Source organism: Eurosta solidaginis, chromosome 4 (assembly GCF_040869045.1).
Source record: "Eurosta solidaginis isolate ZX-2024a chromosome 4, ASM4086904v1, whole genome shotgun sequence".
In the NCBI taxonomy this organism is placed as follows: domain Eukaryota; kingdom Metazoa; phylum Arthropoda; class Insecta; order Diptera; family Tephritidae; genus Eurosta; species Eurosta solidaginis.
In genome coordinates, this window is record NC_090322.1 from 109171602 (window position 1) to 109191365 (window position 19764).

At 39.0% G+C, this 19764-nt stretch overlaps 1 pseudogene; it reads left to right on the forward strand.

The window, feature by feature from the left end:
* The first annotated feature begins 6441 nt into the window (after positions 1–6441).
* Positions 6442–19764, forward strand: part of LOC137248645 (T-complex protein 1 subunit eta pseudogene) — a 30829-nt pseudogene continuing 17506 nt past the window's right edge.

The window sequence follows — 19764 nt, forward strand, 5'->3', positions numbered from 1 at the left end:
TTAAAGTACTTACTTCCTTTTTATATTAAATGTATTAATTTAAGTTGCAATTTCATGAATATATGAGGCTCCAAGATGCAAATCCAGATGAATCCATGATATGTAAAACTTAGAAAAGCACAAAAAGCCGAAATTTTGTAAATTGTTATGAATTTTCAATACGGATTTTTAGAATGTTGCTAGGCGATGCAATATTGTCGCAGTTTAAATATTATTTTAAAATTTTTAAATATCTGGTTTTGCATCTAGGCGCCTCATATATTCTTTATTTGGCAAAAATTGACTAAATGTAATGATATGTTTTAAATAAATGTTTATATTAATGTTATGATTGGTTATTATAATTAAAAATAAATATTGAAAATTAAATTTTTTTGGTTCATATTTTATTCTCGTGGCTGCTACAGGCAAAGTAAATCGGCAGGTAAAATTCAAGTTATATGGCGGTTATATAAACGGTAAAACCGCAGTAAAATTGATTGTCAAATGGCTCGAAAATGTAGAGGAAAAAACCGAAAATTTGACCGCCTTTTGACGCGCATTGTGACGTGGTGAGCAGAGCAGTGTTATGCTCACATCCTATAAGTGGGAGCGGAATGCACGATCACATTAGTAGGAACGAAACGGAAAATTTGGTCGGACAAGTTCATCACGCCCATGCAAACGTGACTATGAATATAACCGTTGCAGAAAGTCACAATGACCGTAAAATGACTAGTCAAATGACGTGGAGCGTTATTGCAGGGATTATTACCCTGCAAAAGTCGTGTGACCAAAAACGCACACAGCCACACGAATTTTTGACACGGGTGACGATTTGGAATGAAAAATTCTCCAAATGAAATAGCATGTTGACAAATTTAGCTTTCCCACAATGTATCGTGCTCTCTCGCACCTATTATTTTTATAGGGATAGCAAAATACGTCATTTTTGCGTGCAAAAAAATCCGCCATTTCTAATTCAGCAGAGACAGCAAAACATTTGGTGGTGGAAAATTTTTTCAATTTTGAGAGTTTTAAGTGGAATATCTCCGGAAAGATTAAAAATTAAGAGGGAGTTCTCCAGATCACAAATACATATATTTTAAAGTGCGCAAACTTATAATTTAAAAGTTAACTGGTGTTAATGTTTGCAAATTTCTATACAAATTTTATGTGTATACGTATATATATGTGGCAGCACAGCTTTGTAATGTCATCAATAAAATATATATATATATATGTGCATGTTGCTACAAAAGCGCGATTGATTTAATAAAAACCTGTATAATAAGTAAAAACAATGCAAAAATGAAATGTGAAATATACAAAAATGCAATTTAAGTTTATCGTTGCCAATTTATATAGATATGTATGTGGATTAAGGTTTTGAAAGATGTGTAAATTGTAATTTAAAGTGCTATAGAAATTTGCTAAATTTGCAAACTTTAACAACAAATAACTTTTAAATTATAAGTTTGCGCACTTTAAAATATATATATTTGTGATCGGGAGAACTCCCTCTTTCATTTGATACCAAGTTTTACCCTGAACTCGGGGGGTGCTATTCTAAAATTTTCCCAAAGTTATTAATATACAATGATTTTTGCTGTTTATTTCGACAACAATTTTTGATTTGATTTTTGTGCTCATCGAAAGAATTCACAATTATATAGCACCATGCCGCGAATTATGATAAAAGGTGGTGTGTGGTGAAACACGGAGGTAAGCATTTGACGCGACTGGTTACTCTTGGCCGTTTATTAACTAAATTGATAACTTTCGGGATGAAATCCTCAAAGCAGCTGTAATGAAATATGGCAAAACCAGTGGTCACGTATTGCATCACTGCTGCACCGCAAATCTGCCAAGCAATGTAAGGCACGCTGGTACGAATGACTTGATCCTAGCATAAAGAAAACAGAATGGTCACGGGAGGAGGATGAACAGTTTTTGCATTTTGCCAAATTAATGCCAACACAATGGCGTACAATTGCGCCGATTATTTCAGAGGGTTAACTGGCACCAATTGTTCACACCAAATTGTTAGGTACAGGATTCGCCACGGGTAGGTGAGGTTGGCAACCACAACCCCTTGAATCATTTTGGTCGGCAGGTATGCCGCGGATATATTCTTGGCACTTGTTATTGATGGCTTTTATGATGCCACCAACACAACCTGGACAGACGCCAATGTTCAGTCAACCACCCAAGCCGGGTTAACCCCCAATACCCGGACACGTCCGGACGTCCTGGTTATAATGTATACTAATACAACTAGGTAGGTAGGTTGAACTGGCCGGTCCATGAGGACCTCACATAGACTGATTGAGTCCGTAGTGTTACCAGAAGTTTGTTTTAACGACCAAACTGAAAAACCCTATCAAAAACCAGGACCTATGTTATAAAATAACTCCGTCCTCTTGGCAAATACTAGAAGCTTCCTAGGACTTAAGCCACTTGCTGCTTCTAGATCTGACAGCTGTATCACTCCTAATAGCTGGAGTCTTAGCCTGGCAAGTGCAGGGCACGAGCACAGAACGTGCTCGATCGTTTCCTCCTCCAACCCGCACTTCCTACACCTGCTATCACTGACCAAGCCTAATTTAAAGGCATGTGACGCCAGAAGGCAGTGTCCAGTCAGAATACCCGTCATGAGTCTACAGTCCTCTCTTTTTAATGATAGAAGCAACTGTGTTAGTCTAAGGTTGTAAGACCTACACATAATCTTCGACACTTTACAGCCCCGCGCTTGAACCCACGCCTTTTCTGCTTGGTCGATCATGTGCACCTCTCGCCTTCGCTTAATCTCGCCCAATCTAATTGGGACGTCTACGGAGCAAGCTTCAAGGGATGCGCCCTTTTTAGCTAATTCGTCCGCTTTTTCATTCCCATCTATTCCCATATGCCCTGGGACCCAATATAGATGTATGCTTCTCCCTGTCCCGATTCTCTCCAGAGACTGCTTACACTCTAACACGCATTTAGATGCTGTGCTATGCGAGATTATTGCCTTAATTGCTGCTTGACTGTCAATATAAAAGTTAACACGGTTGCAGCTTAAGCTATTCTCTTCCAGGGTTTCTACTGCTTTGGTTACGGCTAATATTTCCGCTTGGAAAACGCTACAGTAATCCGGCAGCCTGTAGGATCTGCTTAATTCCGGATCAGCGCAGTATACCGCAGACCCTACTCCTTCCACTATTTTGGAACCATCGGTGTACACATGTATCGCCTCGTCCGCCATTTGCGCACCCTTGCGCCAACCGTCCACCTCTATTGTGGCCTTAAGATCTCCCTCAAAGTGCAGGTAGGGAATCATGTAGTCTGTTCGCCTTGTGACTGAGGACGCTATACTACTATGGCCATATGGTCGGCGCTCAAGCTGCCCCGAAGCACCGAGCCTGGTTGCGGTGGTTAATGCTTTGTTCTTTGCTACCAGGTCTACAGGTGGAATGTGCAGAATGGCATACAGTGCAGCCGTCGGGGTTGTTTTCAGGGCTCCCGTAATGCAAAGCATCGATAGTCTGCATACCCCCTCTAATTTTTTGAGGTATGTTGTTTTTTGTGTGGCTTTCCACCAAACAAGAACTCCATAGTATAGAATAGGGCTTACAATCGCTGTAAAAACCCAATGAGAAAGAGAGGGCGATAGGCCCCACGTACACCCCAGCATTCTTTTACATGCATAGAGTGCCGTTGAGGCCTTCTTGACCCTCTCCTCCACGTTGAGCTTCCATGACAGCTTACTGTCTAGGATGATTCCTAGATATTTTGTGCAAGGTTTCTCCTGTAAGGTCACCGCTCCTAACTTAGGCCTGGTCCAATTTGGGACCTTGTACCTCTTTGTAAACAAGACCATATCCGTCTTCTCCGCATTGACTTTCAGCCCGACATTAGATGCCCAGGTATGAATATCCCGAAGCGCCCGATCCATCAAAGAACTAATCGTTGGAAGGCATTTTCCACTTATGACAATTGCAACGTCATCTGCGTAAGCCGTAAGTTTTACGGGTCCCTCATCGAATTGCCTGAGCAGTTGGTTGATGACCAGTGTCCACAGCAGAGGTGATAGCACCCCTCCCTGCGGCGTGCCCCTGTCCACTGATTTCGTGGCCTCGTACAATCCCCATTGTGATGTAATCTTTCTGCAATTTAACATGCAGCCGATCCATCTGATTAAGGCAGGATGTACTTTAATGTAATTAAGACCATCCATAATCGCCCATTTTGCAACATTATTGAAAGCCCCGGAAATGTCCAAGAAGACTCCTAGAGCATACTCCTTATATTCCAGGGATTTCTCTATGCTTATTACCACCCTATGCAATGCGGTGTCTACCGACTTGCCTTTGGTGTACGCATGCTGTGTTGTGGAGAGCAGCTTTCCATCCACGTTGGACTTTATGTACACATCTATCAGCCTCTCAAAGGTTTTGAGCAGAAATGATGTTAAGCTAATGGGTCTATAGTCTTTGGGATACACGTGACCGATCTTCCCCGCCTTTGGTAGAAAAGCTACACGAGTAGTTCTCCAAGAGTGCGGAACATGATTCAGTCTTATGCACCCATCGAATATTATTTTAAGCCATTCCACGACCGCCCTGCTTGAGAATTGTAGCATGGCCGGGAATATACCATCTGGGCCCGGCGATTTAAACTTAGAAAACGTCTTCACTGCCCACTCGATCTTGGTATCGGTCACCAAGCCCGGCACCACTAGCTCCGTGATCGAAGTGTGAGTGATGTCTGCTGGTTCTTCTAAACCGTCTCCCGATGGGAAATGTGTATCGAGAAGCACCTCAAGGGATTCCTCACTATCACGTGACCATTCCCCGTTCTCTTTCTTTATTAGTCCCTGGACTATGTTTCCCTTTGCTAGGACTTTTTTCAACCGTGCTGTTTCACTGGAGCACTCTATGTCCGTACAGAAACTTTTCCATGAGTTTCTCTTCGCCCTCTTCGTAATTTCACGCTTGTAGATCCTCAGTAGATCCCTGTACTCGTCCCGACACGCTTCGCTTTCCGCGGTCTTTGCGAGTTTAAACATTTCTTTTACCTGTCTTCTTAGAAGACTCAGCTCATTGCTCCACCATGGCGGCTTTGCTTTTCCTCTGAATCTTCTTAGAGGGCAAGCCTTGTTATACGCAGTCATAAGCGTCCTCGTTAGGAATTCATTCGACTCCTCCAGTTCCTCTACATTAGCAACCTCTTTGGGTTGTCCCAGTTTCGTTTCTACATGTTTCTGGAATTTAGTCCAATTCGTTGCCCTAGGGTTTCTAAAGGTTCCTCCCTTCTCTACCCTCTTTAGTGGGATGCTGAAGCTTATATACGCATGGTCGGAGAAGGATGGTCTATCGAGAACCATCCAATCATACCTTGATATATCACGCTCGGAGCTCAATGTAATATCCAGAACATTGCTGGATGTTGGACCAATGTATGTAGGAACATTTCCCCTGTTGGCTATCTGCAAATTGGTTTGCAGGATGTAACAAAATAGAGATTCGCCTCTCTCGTTCGTATCTGCTCCTCCACACGCATTGTGGTGCGCATTTGCATCTGCGCCTATGACCAACCGCCCTTTGCGCCCTTCCTCCTGTACTAGCCTTTTGCACTCCATCGGTGGAACCTCCGCAGCATGGGCCATGTAGCAGGACGCCAGGATAAATGCCTGCTTATTCTTTTGCTCAACGGCCACCGCTACGAGATCCTCGGTGGTGTAATTAGGCAGCATATATGAATGCAGCTGTTTCCTTACCATTACTACAGCTCGCACCCGTCCTTCCGTTTGTGCGTAGTAAACGCCAAACCCGCGCGCGCTAAGTCCAGAAACCTTTCCTCCCGATGAGAGCCACGGCTCCTGGATCAGCGCCACGTCAAACGAACCCTCCTCAAGGGTTAGGAGGAGTTCGCTCGACGCCACTTTACTGTGTTGGAGGTTTATCTGTAGGACTCGCAGCACCATTGGGCTGTTTGTCCCCCTCCAGCACCTTCGTCTTGACGTCGTCGTCCTCCTCTTGCCCTTTTGGTTTAGAGTATTCGAGGCCCCCTTCAGCCCCTCGTGAATGTTGTGCCGTGTGTTCCTCTGTGCGAGTCACAGCACCATTTAGCGGTTGGCCCTCTTCTAGCACGTTCGTGGTGCCGTCGGGGACCTCCACCTGTCTTTTTTCCCTTAGGCTTCTGAGGTCCTTTTCGACTTCGCCCACTTCCAGCGTGTTAGGATTTTTATCCTCGGGACTTCTTTTCCTGAGTCGCATGTAAATTTTGCCAGTGCCAAAGGACATTTTGCCAAGCTGCGTGTACAAAATATCCTCCGCCTGCTACTACTAATACAACTAATAATTTACAAATTTGCTGATGATTGTTTTTGTGTTATTTTCTTTAGCAACCACCTGCACCTGTTACTGGTAAATATCAACAGCCGCAACAGTATGATCAAGCCCAACGCCGTTTAGATCCCGATCAGATGCCAAATCCGATAAGCGTTATAATTGAAAATCAAAATAGCGCTGGTGGTGCTTTTATTACTAATGAACAGGGTTTATTACCACCATTGGTGACCACAAAATATGTGGTAAAAGATCAGGTATCGATAATCGAAATTAATGTTTTGTTTGGCAATTACATTGATCTTTCTTCTTTGCAGGTCGTCTTTGTATTGCATACCTGCAACAGCTGATTTATTAAAAACAACAGCTTTGTCCATTACACTTACCGTCTCACCAATGGCACGCACGGTTGAGGGTGAATATGAGCCACCCATTGTAAAATTTTGGTGAATTGGGTGCAATTAGATGTAATCGTTGCAAGGCTCAATAGCAACTTGTAGATGCTGGTCGTCGTTTCCAATGTCTAATGTGTAAAGTAACAAGAGATGGTAAAAAAACTTTTCACTTTTACTTGTGTTCATTGATCCATATTTTTTCTCAACAGTGCCAACTGCATATTTCCAACATTTGGGCCATACCGGACAGCGTGTCGATAAATATGAACGTCCTGAACTTGTATTGGGTACATGAGTATTTGTGTAAAAAATGCTTGGGTACCGATAGCTCTCATGGTAAACCTCAACTCATATCCAACATCAATGCCTCGCATTCAATTGTGCCACTGTACGCACTACATTGGGTTCACGTAGTATGGACAAGCATATTGTTGATTCCAGTGGTAAGGCCACAATTTCAAATGATGGGGCAACCATTATGAAACTATTGGATATTTTGAGTCCAGCCGTAAAACTCTAGTAGACATCGCCAAATTTCAAAATGCTGAGGTAAGTTTTTTGTTATATTAGAATGTGTAGAATAAAAATGTTTCTCTTATCAGGTCGGCGATGGCACCACTTCAGTAGTATTTTAAGCATGTGAAATCCTAAAACAAGTTAAGCCAGATGTCGAGGAAGGCGTGCATGCACGTATCATCATTAAAGCTATACGTAAAGCATTACAATTATGCATGCTAAAATATGACATGGCTGTACATGTCGAAGCGCCAATCAAAGGAGCAACAAAGTGCTTTATTGGAAAAATGATCTGCCACAGCAATGTCCTCCAATGTCCAAGAGTATCAGAAAATTGTTGATGCTGCATGGCGTATTCTGTATAATAAACTAGCTAAGTAAGGCGCCAATGTTGTGTTTTCTAAATTACCAATTGGTGATGTTGCTACACAGTATTTTGCAGATCGTGATATGTTCTGTGCTGTTCATGTAGCAGAAGAAGATTGGAAACGTAGAATGAAAGCTTGTGGTGGTGCTGTTATGACTACAACTAATGATATTAATTCAAGTGTTTTGGGTCAATGTGATTACTTTGAAGAACGTCAGGTTGGTGGTGAACGTTTCAACATTTTCCAAGGTTTGACATTAGTTTCATTTTTATAGTTTATAATTATTTAAAGGTTGCGTTAATGCTAGAACAAGTACATTGATTTTACGTGGCAGTGTTGAACAATTTTTGGAAGAAACTGAGCTTCGTTACATGATGCTATAATGCTTGTGCGGCGTACAATTAAACATGATTCTGTTGTTGCTGGTAAGTCAAAATACAAATTGAAAAAAATGTCTAATCTTAGGACCTCATTCTCTATTACGAAACGAACTTTCGATGCGGATCAGAGACGAATCGCTAGTGTATTTGCACTATGTTAAACAATGGCAACTTATCACTTGACAATTACTTTTGCCTTCCTGTTAGTTAGAAAGGTAAAGACCGAACGAAAATGATAGAGAATACCATTGCTAGACGAAATCGTTTGGAGGCGAATCGTTCGTCTGAGCTATCGTTCGCAATACAGAATGAAGCCTTTAAATTGTTAAGTAATATAATGTAACGATTGTGTCCAAATACCCCCCAGCGGGTTAGGGGTCAGAATTTACCCTCGGTAGGTATGCCTGTCGTAAGAGGCGACTAAAATACCAGATTCAAGGGGCTGTGTAGCGCAATCCTTCAGGTTGCCAGCGCAATATATAGCTTCTCCAAACCCAATTGTCAACCTCACCTATCCGCGGCGAATCCTGTTTCACTAACAGACGAGGATCTGGGGAAGGTTTAATGTGGCCACATAAATCGTTCCCGAGATGGTCGGGCTAGCACTTTAATGGTGCTGTGTTACCGGAGCGTACCGGATCTGTATCCGGCTAAAGGACCATCACATCGATAACACTCCCCAAAGCCTTCGGAGAGCAACCTTATCGCTACAAAAACAACAACAACATTGTGTCCAAATCCCGAAAAAAAAACTATAAAATTTGTGTCAGTGAAATGATAATTATTGCTTAAGAATGCTTAAGAAGACTTCTAGAGCATATTCCTATGCAATGCGGTGTCTACTGACTTGCCTTTGGTGTACGCCTGTTGTGTGTGGAGAGCAGCTTTTCATCCACGTTGGACTTTATGTACACATCTATCAGCCTCTCAAAGGTTTTGAGCAGAAATGATGTTAAGCTATTGGGTCTATAATCTTTGGGATACACGTGACCGATCTTCCCCCCCCTTTGGTAGCAAGGCTACACGAGCAGTTCTCCAAGAGTGCGGTATATTATTCAGTTTATGCACCCATCGAATATTATTTTAAGCCATCCCACGACCGCCCTACTTGAAACTTGTAGCATGGCCGGACATGTACCATCTGAGCCCGGCGATTTCACCACCACTACGAGGTCCTCAGTAGTGTGATTAGGCAGCATATATGAATGCAGCTGTTTCCTTACCATTACTACAGCTCGCACCCGTCCTTCCGTTTGCGCATAGTAAACGCCAAATCCGCACGCGCTAAGTCCAGAAACCTTTCCTCCCGATGGAAGCCACGGCTCCTGGATCAGCGCGTTAGGAGGAGGAGTTCGCTCGACGCCACTTTACTGTGTTGGAGGTTTATCTGTAGGACCCGCAGCACCAATGGGCTGCTTTTCCATCCTCGGGAAAAGCCGGCGTCTTAGTGTTAATTCCCTTTAGCACCTCCGAGAAAGTCGGAGTCTTAGCATTATCTCCCTTTGGCTTATCTCCTACTTCCATAGTTGGAACTTCCCTCTGACTCGCAGCCTTCGAGGTAGTTGCTACCTCGCTATTGGGGCCCATCTGTCTTACAGCGTTGGGCCCACTTGTCTTTTCTATGGGACTGTCCTGCGTCGCGGCTCTGGGACTGGGCCCTTTCTGCCTCTTGAAAGCAGGCTTGTCGCCTTCCGCCGAACGTTGCCTTTTCATTCTGCCATTCGACGCTTCTTCCTCCTCATACCGATTGCAGAACCGAGGGTTTCTCGCAGCAAACCTTTTTGAACTGCCTTCGACCTACTTCTACCGCCTCATGAGCCCATGCCAAGCGCTCGATCTCCTCTTCTGTTGGGTCCACCACTGCTCCCAAGCGTTGTACAATTCTTAGTACTGCACGGTACTTCGAGAGTGCTCTTTGCCCCGTACCCTTCTCCACTCTTCTACTCCTTTTTCATTTGTGTGCTTCTCCAACAGGGAGTTCATTGAATCAGCACTACTCTCGCTCCCCGAGTTCGACGCATCGCTTAATGCGTATTTGTCGTCCTTGGCTTGCGGCTCAGTCCCCTTCTTATCATCGTCCTTATGAAAATTAGGTAATGAGTCGTTCATCTTGGTCGTACGACCACCAGCCCGACAAGGCGGGCTCAGCGGTCCAGTATTATATACGGGGAAAGAACCGTCAGCCACAGCAGCGCCCCTTACTGTGGTAAGGCCATCAATACTTCCCGAGGTGGTCCGGTATCGGGAAGGCTCCGTTCGAATACAGCCGAATTTATCCCCTGGCTGCAAATCTTCCAATAGGCACGGTCCGCATAACACCCTGGATTAGGGGGTTGGCAGTTCTTGGTCACCGACATCCCACCGCCCTCCTGAGGCGAAGCGGCGTAGATGCCAGTCCTAAACAGCTCCTCCTCATAGTCGGGCGCTATGGAGATCGGCTAAGCCCTCACACCAACGACGATTTAGATGTAAATCCTGATCGAAAGTCACACCCAAAATTTTAGGGTGTAAGACAGTCGGTAGGGTAATGCCATATGGTCGACATTTGTCGCGGTCATGTTTTAAATAAGGTCACCGATGATTTGGTTGGTGACAATATCAGGTTTCGCGAGGCGACAAAAATGGAGAGATTGGGGAGATAGCTGTTTATTTTATTTCAAAGCTCATCGATGTAGGAAACAATAGCATAGGCGTAGAAGCAATAGTGACTCCTGGTGGTAAAGGTAGCTATTGATATGTAGAAGTTAAACAGAAGTTTGAATATGAGTTTTTTTAAGTTATAGCAAAAAAGCGTTGAGGATTTTTAATTTCTTACCAGGTACCTTCGTACATGCTTCTAAGAATGATGAATAAAACTTATTCAAACTCAATTTTCACCAGGACAAAACCGCTGAGACTTCGCTATACTTTAACATACAATACGTTACCCCATTTTAGCACAACTATCATTTTTTGATTTTATTAAATTTTATAAAATGTTTCTTCCTCTACAGTTCTATTTCGGTATTGGATGGTAAATATGGCTTTCGCATTTTCTCCATCAATAACTGTGAAAAGGTGGAAGAAATCTATGCGTGTAAATCTCACATATTATCTTGGTCGAGCGTTTCTTCAATAGCTCTCTAGTGGTGATGGTGACAACAGAGAAACCCAACTGTTTACAAATGTTACACTTCAAAACGAATCAAAATATCTGACATTGCGTCTACGGCTCAAATACCCACAGTATATGAATGAATCGATTGCACCTAATTGTCTGCCTAACGGATAGTATACATATTCATCAAATCGAAAATTTTGCACCAAACGAACTGGGTCTGAATACTGAAACAGTACACATATTCAAAATCGATGAGGACGCTGTGATGATGGTATAGGGTGAGTTGTTGAATAACATACGAAAACCACTTTAACCCATCTATATATTTGCATTACAGCTAAAGCTTTACAAACAGCAAAAATTGCTAGCGCTAAGCAATTGGAAAAGGCAGTGAAGCATTCATCACACTGTACGGATGGTGTAAAGTTAGAAACTGCTGTTGTAACATTGCCACCGACACAACGGTCATCTCTACTTCGCCGAGTAGCGGCTCGTCCGACTATCTATCGAAGACAGTATAATCATATCTTTTGCCAACACAGGTTAGCGATGTGCTTGCACAGGAAAAGATTTCAATTGGAAAACAAAAACCAATTAAGAGAGTTTATTTATTATTAAAGTATTTACTTTTCTTTATATCAACAGTATTAATTTAAGTTGCCATATCACGTACATATATAATAAGGGATGTGATACGATTGCTGTCGGAATTAGATTTGAAACCAATCAATACTCCTGCTAAGGGTTGCAGAATTATTGCTTGAATAATTAGATTTAGAACAATAATAAGTCTGACTTAATGACAAGTCGTACATTTTTAAGTTCATCAATTACGACAGCAATCGGATTCCATGACACCTTTGAATATTCTTGATCTAAAAAAGAGTAAACCTAATCTGAATTTTTACTAAGCTTTAAGTTGTAGATTATTTAAATAATTGGAGTTTTTTCTGAAGCTTAAAATTATTTTCTATTCGCTTGGAAAAGATTTCAATTGGAAAATAAAAACCAATAAGGCGAGTTTATTTATTATTAATATTCTTACTTTTCTTTTTTATCAACTGTATTAATTTAAGTTATAATTTCATGTACATATATAATAAGGTATGTCGTGATACGATTGCTGTTGGAATTAGATTTGAAACCAATCAATACTCCTGCTAAGGGTTGCAGAATTATTGCTTGAATGATTAGATTTAGAACAATAATAAGTCTGACTCAATTACTAGTCCTACATTTTTTAATTCATATTTTACTTCATTACTTTCAAATTCAATTACGACAGCTATCCGATTCCACGACACCTTTGAATATTATTCTTGATTTGAAAACAAGAGTAAATCTAATCTGAATTTCTACTTAGCTTTAAGTTGTAGACTTAAATTGATTCAAATAATCAAATTTTGTATTCGAAACCATGTAACCAACTCAAATTATACATGAATATAACACACTTCTGAATTGTCAAAATGTAAAGTTAGCTGCAGCAGCAATATAGCTCAAAGCAATTAATATATTTTTATGTTATTATTAATGTACTTACTTCCTTTTTATATTAAATGTATTAATTTAAGTTGCAATTTCATGAATATATGAGGCTCCAAGATGCAAAACCAGATGAATCCATGATATGTAAAACTTAGAAAAGCACAAAAAAGCTGAAATTTTGTAAATTATTATGAATTTTCAATACGGGTTTTTAGAATGTTGCTAGGCGATGCAATATTGCCGCAATTTAAATATTATTTAAAAATTTTTAAATATCTGGTTTTGCATCTAGGCGCTTCATATATTTTTTATTTGGCAAAAATTGACTAAATCTAATGATATGTTTTAAATAAATGTTTATATTATATGTTATGTTTGGTTATTATAATTAAAAATAAATATTGGAAATTAAATTTTTTTGGTTCATATTTTATTCTCGTGGCTGCTACAGGTAAAGTAATTCGGCAGGTAAAATTCAAGTTATATGGCGGTTATATAAACGGTAGAACCGCAGTAAAATTGATTGTCAAATGACTCGAAAATGTCGAGGAAAAAACCGAAAATTTGACCGCCTTTTGCCGCGCATTGTGACGTGTGTGAGCAGAGCAGTACTATGCCCACATCCTATAAGTGGGAGCGGAATGCACAATCACATAAATAAGTACGAAATGGGAAAAAAATGTAAAAAATCTACTCTCGCTAGTGCAAACGTGACTAAAATTTAACAAGGGGTATTAGCCGTGTTTTTTTACACGCGTATACGTTTCGTTTGCGTGTGAAAAAAATGCCTATCCTCGCTTAGATAAGACGGCCCATACATGATACAAAAACCATGAGCAAATATAAAACGACGAAATTGGTGCAAATAAAAATTTTGACATACACGGCACAAAAACACTGCGCAATATTCATTTTTAAAGTAGCGCAACAAATGAAACATGTGTTTTATTTGTGTAAAAAAGGCACTAATTGTATAAAAAATCACTATTTATTTTCCACAGTGCTGGTAATTCACGGTATAAGTCGAAAAACTCGCACCAGAAGCGTTTATTTTCCATTGTACTTATAAAATATATATTTTAATTGAAAGACCAGCTCAACTCCTTGCAGCACTGCGCAATATTCATTTTTCAACTAGCGCAACAAATGAAACATATGTTCTAATTGTATAAAAAATTATTTTGTATTATTAAATTTGTGTGAATTCCTGTTACAAGCTAGAGATGGTCCTTACGTCTTCGATATTAACATTTTTTAACAATAATTACTGATGTTATATTATCAGGAACCACAGGTAAACTGTGTAAGATTCACCATACACGAAGAAAAAAGCATTTGCAATATTTGCAGACATGCGTAAATATCAAAATCGTTTTGAATTTAGCGCAGTTCTCTGCGCAAATAGCGCAACCAGTGCACACACCGGTCAAATCCTTGTGCAAATTGGTAATTGGCACAAGGATACTTGAGCCGTGTAATTGGCGTATAAGGCTTAGGAGACCCATCTAGCGGCAGTGGTTAAACAACTAGCTACAGCTACAGGGTGTACCGAAAAGCGGAGACACAACCCTCTGTTGTATTTCTGTGTATAACATATAGCTGACTCAGTTATGATAGATAGTGGACGCGCATAGAATACATGGGATTAGTGCAAAGGGTGAAACATGGACACATATTTCAGTTACATCTGAGTATAATGCGTATTGAAATTTAGTAGTACTAATTTTGTGCGTAGTAATTTCAAAGGTGTATTTAAAGTTTGTCGCTTAGCAGTCCATATAAAGTTTAAGCGGAAACGTATATAGACGTGAAAAAAACACAGCTATTGTTATATTACAAAGAAATATCCTTGTTTACTTTCAAACGAGCGTTTAATTACACATCTCTATAAACTCCATATATTTTGGACAATTTTAATTAACAAATTGTGATACCTTGTTACCGGGGACGATTGCTAAAACACGACCAAAACCGTCGGGGGAGGTATTAATAGACTCATTTTTGCCTCGCTTCCAATAATTCGAATACTTAGACTATTGATAACAGGACAAAACGCGTCTTTTCATTTCTCTTTCCACATTTTTGGACGGGTTATTGCAGTCGACCTCGGTTTCAAACTGTTTTTCGAGGAGAACTTTTGAACGGGTAGAAAAACTTAGCACCCGTGTTTGTATTCTTAAAGCTGGAATAACTACGCGTCCTCAGATACCCCAATTCAAGACTTTTGTATAATTTTCTGTAGGACCCATATAGGTGCACTACATTTTCACGTTCAAAAAAATTTACCATCACAGCAACCCATATCTGATATTCCGCTCCGTTTTTTGTTTCCCTGTGTCGCTTTCTACGACAGCAACCTCGGTAATTTTGACACTTCGTTCAGTGTCAAAAGCATGTTCCACTGACCGAAGTGTCAAACTGCAGTGTGTTAGAAGGAGAAAGGAATTGTTTCCTTCCCATCATATCATACTTGTAAACCTGTACTATGCATGGTATAAAAAAGAAGGTAGTTCCACTCAACATTTTTTGACGTATTTGGGGATTTTTGAAGTTTCATAATGTTTGTTGTTTTGCTAGAAGCGTTGCCATACCGTTACAGTTTAAGGCGAAATTATGGTTTTTCGGCATGGAAATTTCTGCTTTAGCACGATTTATGTGCATACATATCGATTGAAAATACAGTAAAACATAAATCTTTATTGAAAAATAGTGGATAATGACTGAATTAGTCAATGACTCATATCTTAATGGCAGTTTGATGCCTAGATAAAAAAACAATCACGAAAAATCCAGTTGTTCTAGCATGGCCCTATTATCATGCCTCTAGAGTGGATATTTCTCAAGACATGTTGAGGAAAAGTGTACCTCGAAAGTCTAAATTGAGTGGTAGGTGTTTAATTTGTTACGTTTGTGGGGCGCCACATCTATGACAATACTAAAAGGGCGCAGAATGTGTATAGGAGGGGCTTGACTCAAGGTGACCCCTGGTACAACGGGCAAAATAACTCTCATAACTAGTGGCTAACCTGCAGAGCTACAGGGAAATGTTCTCCCTAAAAAGTGGTTTAACAATTTCCTCCTCAAGCGCTACACTTGAATTATACAATAAATAAAAGTTGTGGACTTGTAGCCAATTTATCGCCATTCAATTTCATAAAAATTGCGTTTAAGTATGCTGAACTCTTTAGAAATTGCGGTGTCGGTTTATAAGAACTTCCTTTGGGCAATCAATTCATTGATTGTATGTTTTGTCAATATGTTCTGAGCAAACGTACGAACACTTAAGAAGGCTATATTCCCTTGCTTTGTATACATCGATTCTTGCTTCTTCCACCAAAGCAATTTTCGGAAGCTCGAAAGACTTATTAAAAACAATATTTTCTAATCTGATATTTCGTATTAAAATATTTGCAATGCATGCGGCTAATTTTTTTTTTGCCTTTTTATTTAAAATAACTATGAAAGTAATTTAGTCGTATCCGTTAGGATAAAATCCATCAAAATTAGAAAAATTCGTAACATTTTTCAATCTGGTATATAGTTTTTGCTGAAATCGTCATTGTCTCCGCAAAAGTCAAGTGGCTAACGTCACTAAATGGAACTACCTCCATTTTTGGTATCATGGTACTATGCACACTACAGCAGAAAAATATAAAACGCGTGTATAATTTTTTCAACATATTTTCATTACAAAAAAAAAAAATAAAAAAAAACAAAAAAACAGTTGTAATATGTTGTATGTGATTGAATAAAAACACTGATGGGTAGCGTTGGAAAGCGATTATACTTTATTGACGAAATTAATTTCTATTTATACAAAAGTTCTTAACGTACACATACATACTTACATTAATGTTTAAATACTAGAAGTGCATGACTTAATAATGAAAAGTGGTTTGTCAGCAAATTATTGTATTGACCTACATATTGTCAATATGATCCGAGCGTAAGCTGGTTGGTATGACGCATCAATATATTGGGCGATTTGGCAAATGCGAATGAACTTATGGTGGTTATCTGAGTCAGTTAGATATGAACGTTTGTTTGTATGTATATTTGTAACGTTAAGCGTGTTTGAAGTGAGGTGAATTCCACGCAACACGTCACCATCGGCCCTTTAAGTTAGCGTATATAATTTTATTAATGTTTAAATACTAGAAGTGCATGACTTAATAATGAAAAGTGGTTTGTCAGCAAATTATTGTATTGACCTACATATTGTCAATATGATCCGAGCGTAAGCTGGTTGGTATGACGCATCAATATATTGGGGTATTTGGCAAATGCGAATGAACTTATGGTGGTTATCTGAGTCAGTTAGATATGAACGTTTGTTTGTATGTATATTTGTAACGTTAAGCGTGTTTGAAGTGAGGTGAATTCCACGCAACACGTCACCATCGGCCCTTTAAGTTAGCGTATATAATTTTGTGCTTAATTATAGACGGTCACTCTAATGTCACTGTTATAAGTGTGCCGTGTTGTTTCATTTTACGTTAAATGAACCAGTCAACTTGCTTGGTGTTACCAAATTTCAATCTTTTGCATTCAGTTGTAATTTATGTCATAGGGTTAACTTTATGCTATAAGTAGTGAATTTTTTGCTTTTATTCGTTTGCATTTGCTTTACAGACAGTGCCCGTTATGCTTAATCGTGTTTTTTTTTCATAATATGATGAATTTTGCTATTATTTTATTTTGTATATTTACTATGATGAGTAGTGTTTTGCACAACTGGCTTGTGTTTACAAATTAACGTTTGTGAACTGATGGTAACTTGATACCAATATGATATAATACAATTTTTATTGTTTTTGTTTTCTCATTTTTATTTTCGTTTGTGTTGTGTGCTGACTTTTGAATGACGAGTAAAGTGGAGTGCTATTGTTGAAACTGTTTTTTTTGGTTAAATTATTGCGAGTCATTAGCATATTTTTTATATTGGGTAAGCCTATTCTTATGGACTGTTATTTCCCTATTTTGTAGGTAGGTTAAAGTAAAAATATTTTCAATATTATTTTCTATTCTATTGGGGGTTAAGTAAAAATATTTTTTTTTTGTGTTTCCTATTCTATTGAGGTTTAAGTTAAAGATATTTTCCTTAAAATTATGACATCTCTAAAAAACTAGGTTTTCCTATCTGAATCCGGGCATACTTATTTTTCCTAATATGTAAAATTATGACTTCTTGAATTGTGAGGTTTTCTTAAATGAGACTCGGGCTAGTAAATTTATAATTATTTATTTAATGTGATATTTCTACTAACTAAAGGTGAATGATTTTTGTATTAACCATTTTTATTAAACAACGATTTTCATTGTTTATCGAGTTCTACTAAACTAAGGACAGATAAAGTAAGAAATCTGTCAATAATTATGCGGAAAATTTAGGGGTTGTGATTGATGGAAGAGCAAAGTAGTTTTAATTAATGGGTAAACGGGAGTTACAGTGGATGCAAACATTTTCATATCTTTATACTTTTTGTTTTTTTTTTTTCGTATTTTCCAGCAGTATCTTTTTGATGTATATTGGAACGATTTTCCGTCATCCCTTGTCAAATTTGGTTTTGAGACAAACCGGTTTCGGCGTTGTGCCATCATCAGTGTCGATTTTCGTTCTGATCTGTTGTTGTCGTTTGTCCTGTATTTGTAATTCGTAGGTATATGAGCAGGTATTGTCAAATTGATGCTTGTGTATATTTAGTTATGTGTATGTGCTGTGTGTTCATTCAGAACCGAGGGTGGTTTACTAATCGATTTGTGTGGCTGACTGGGGTGGGTAGAAATCTGTGATTTTAGTCCTTTGACCTTCTTTGTCGGTTTTTTGTTTTGGTGTGTTAATTGTTTTGCGTTTATTTGTTGTTGTGTATTTGTCTGTTGTACCTGTGTGATTAAGTTGTTTCCTGTAAACAAGTTTTAAAGGCTCGAATATTGTGTCAGAAATTGTGTTTATCTGTTCGTTTATTATTCTACCGTCGAATGTTTTCTGTTTGTAGATTTCCATGTTTTCGAGTACGTTGAGGCGTCGGCCCTTTTCCTGTATGTGAAGAACCCTAACTGTTTTATTGATGTTTGCTTGGGAACATTCATTCTCGACCATGTGATTCGCTAAGTTGGACTCGGGTATAATGTTTGGATTCCGTATTTTTTTGTTGTAATCTCTAATATGTTCTCTGAACCTCGTTCTTATTTGCCGTCCTGTTTTTCCTATGTAACTATGCTGGCATCGCCCTAGATTGTTCGATGTTTTGAATGCTGTGTTAATGTTGTATTTTTTAAAGAAGTTTGCCAATTTATATGTTGCTTTTCCAGTATATGTCATAGTCGTCCAGCTATTATTTTCCTTTTTGGTTCTCCATTTGTCCTTCTGAGCTTATCTACTAGTGCTTTTTTATATCCGTTGTTTGCAGCGATATTATATACATATGACCTCAAGTTCTCTCTTATATGCCTCTTGTGTAAGAGGTGTTCTTTCAAGTCTATGTACCAAGTGCCTTAATGCTGCATTTTTACGCTGTTGAGGGTGATTTGAGGTATTGTGTATTATTGTGTCGGTGGCCGTTGACTTTCTATATATGTCATAGTTAAATCTTTTGGATTCTTTATCAATATTTATCGTGAGGTCTAGATAGTTGACTCCTCCGTTGGCGGCCACCAAGACAGAATCGTCATGATTTATATTAAGAATTTTTTTTGTTTTTGTTTTTTTTTATCGGGATTGTCACATGCAAAACCTCTTGGGTTAGTGCAGTTATTTGATCTTTGAGAACTTGAGTACCTACTGTTATTATTTTAAATTTGCCTACTCCAGTAAATATTCAATTATTTTTCACCAATTTGTCCCTCAGGACAACTGTGTTTTTCCTTATAAATTTCAAGTCCTGGATTGCCGGCATTTCTTGTATGCCTGGTCGAATATTCTCCTAAGTCAATAGCTTCCTCAACAATGTGGTTGCTTGAAATCCTTTCTAACGCGACATGTCTTTTTGCTGCAAAATTATATAGCGCTTCACATATATTTTTATAAGTTCTCTTTGTGACTTTTTCTTCATTCTTTTTGTTGTTCTTATTGGCTGGGTTTTCAGTATTTTTTTTTCTTTTTGCATATTTCCACGGTCCTAGAATTTCCTATTGCTTCATGACCATCTTTGTCAGGAGCATTCAAAGGGATTATGCAAATTTTGATTTGCTATTAAACTTTGACAG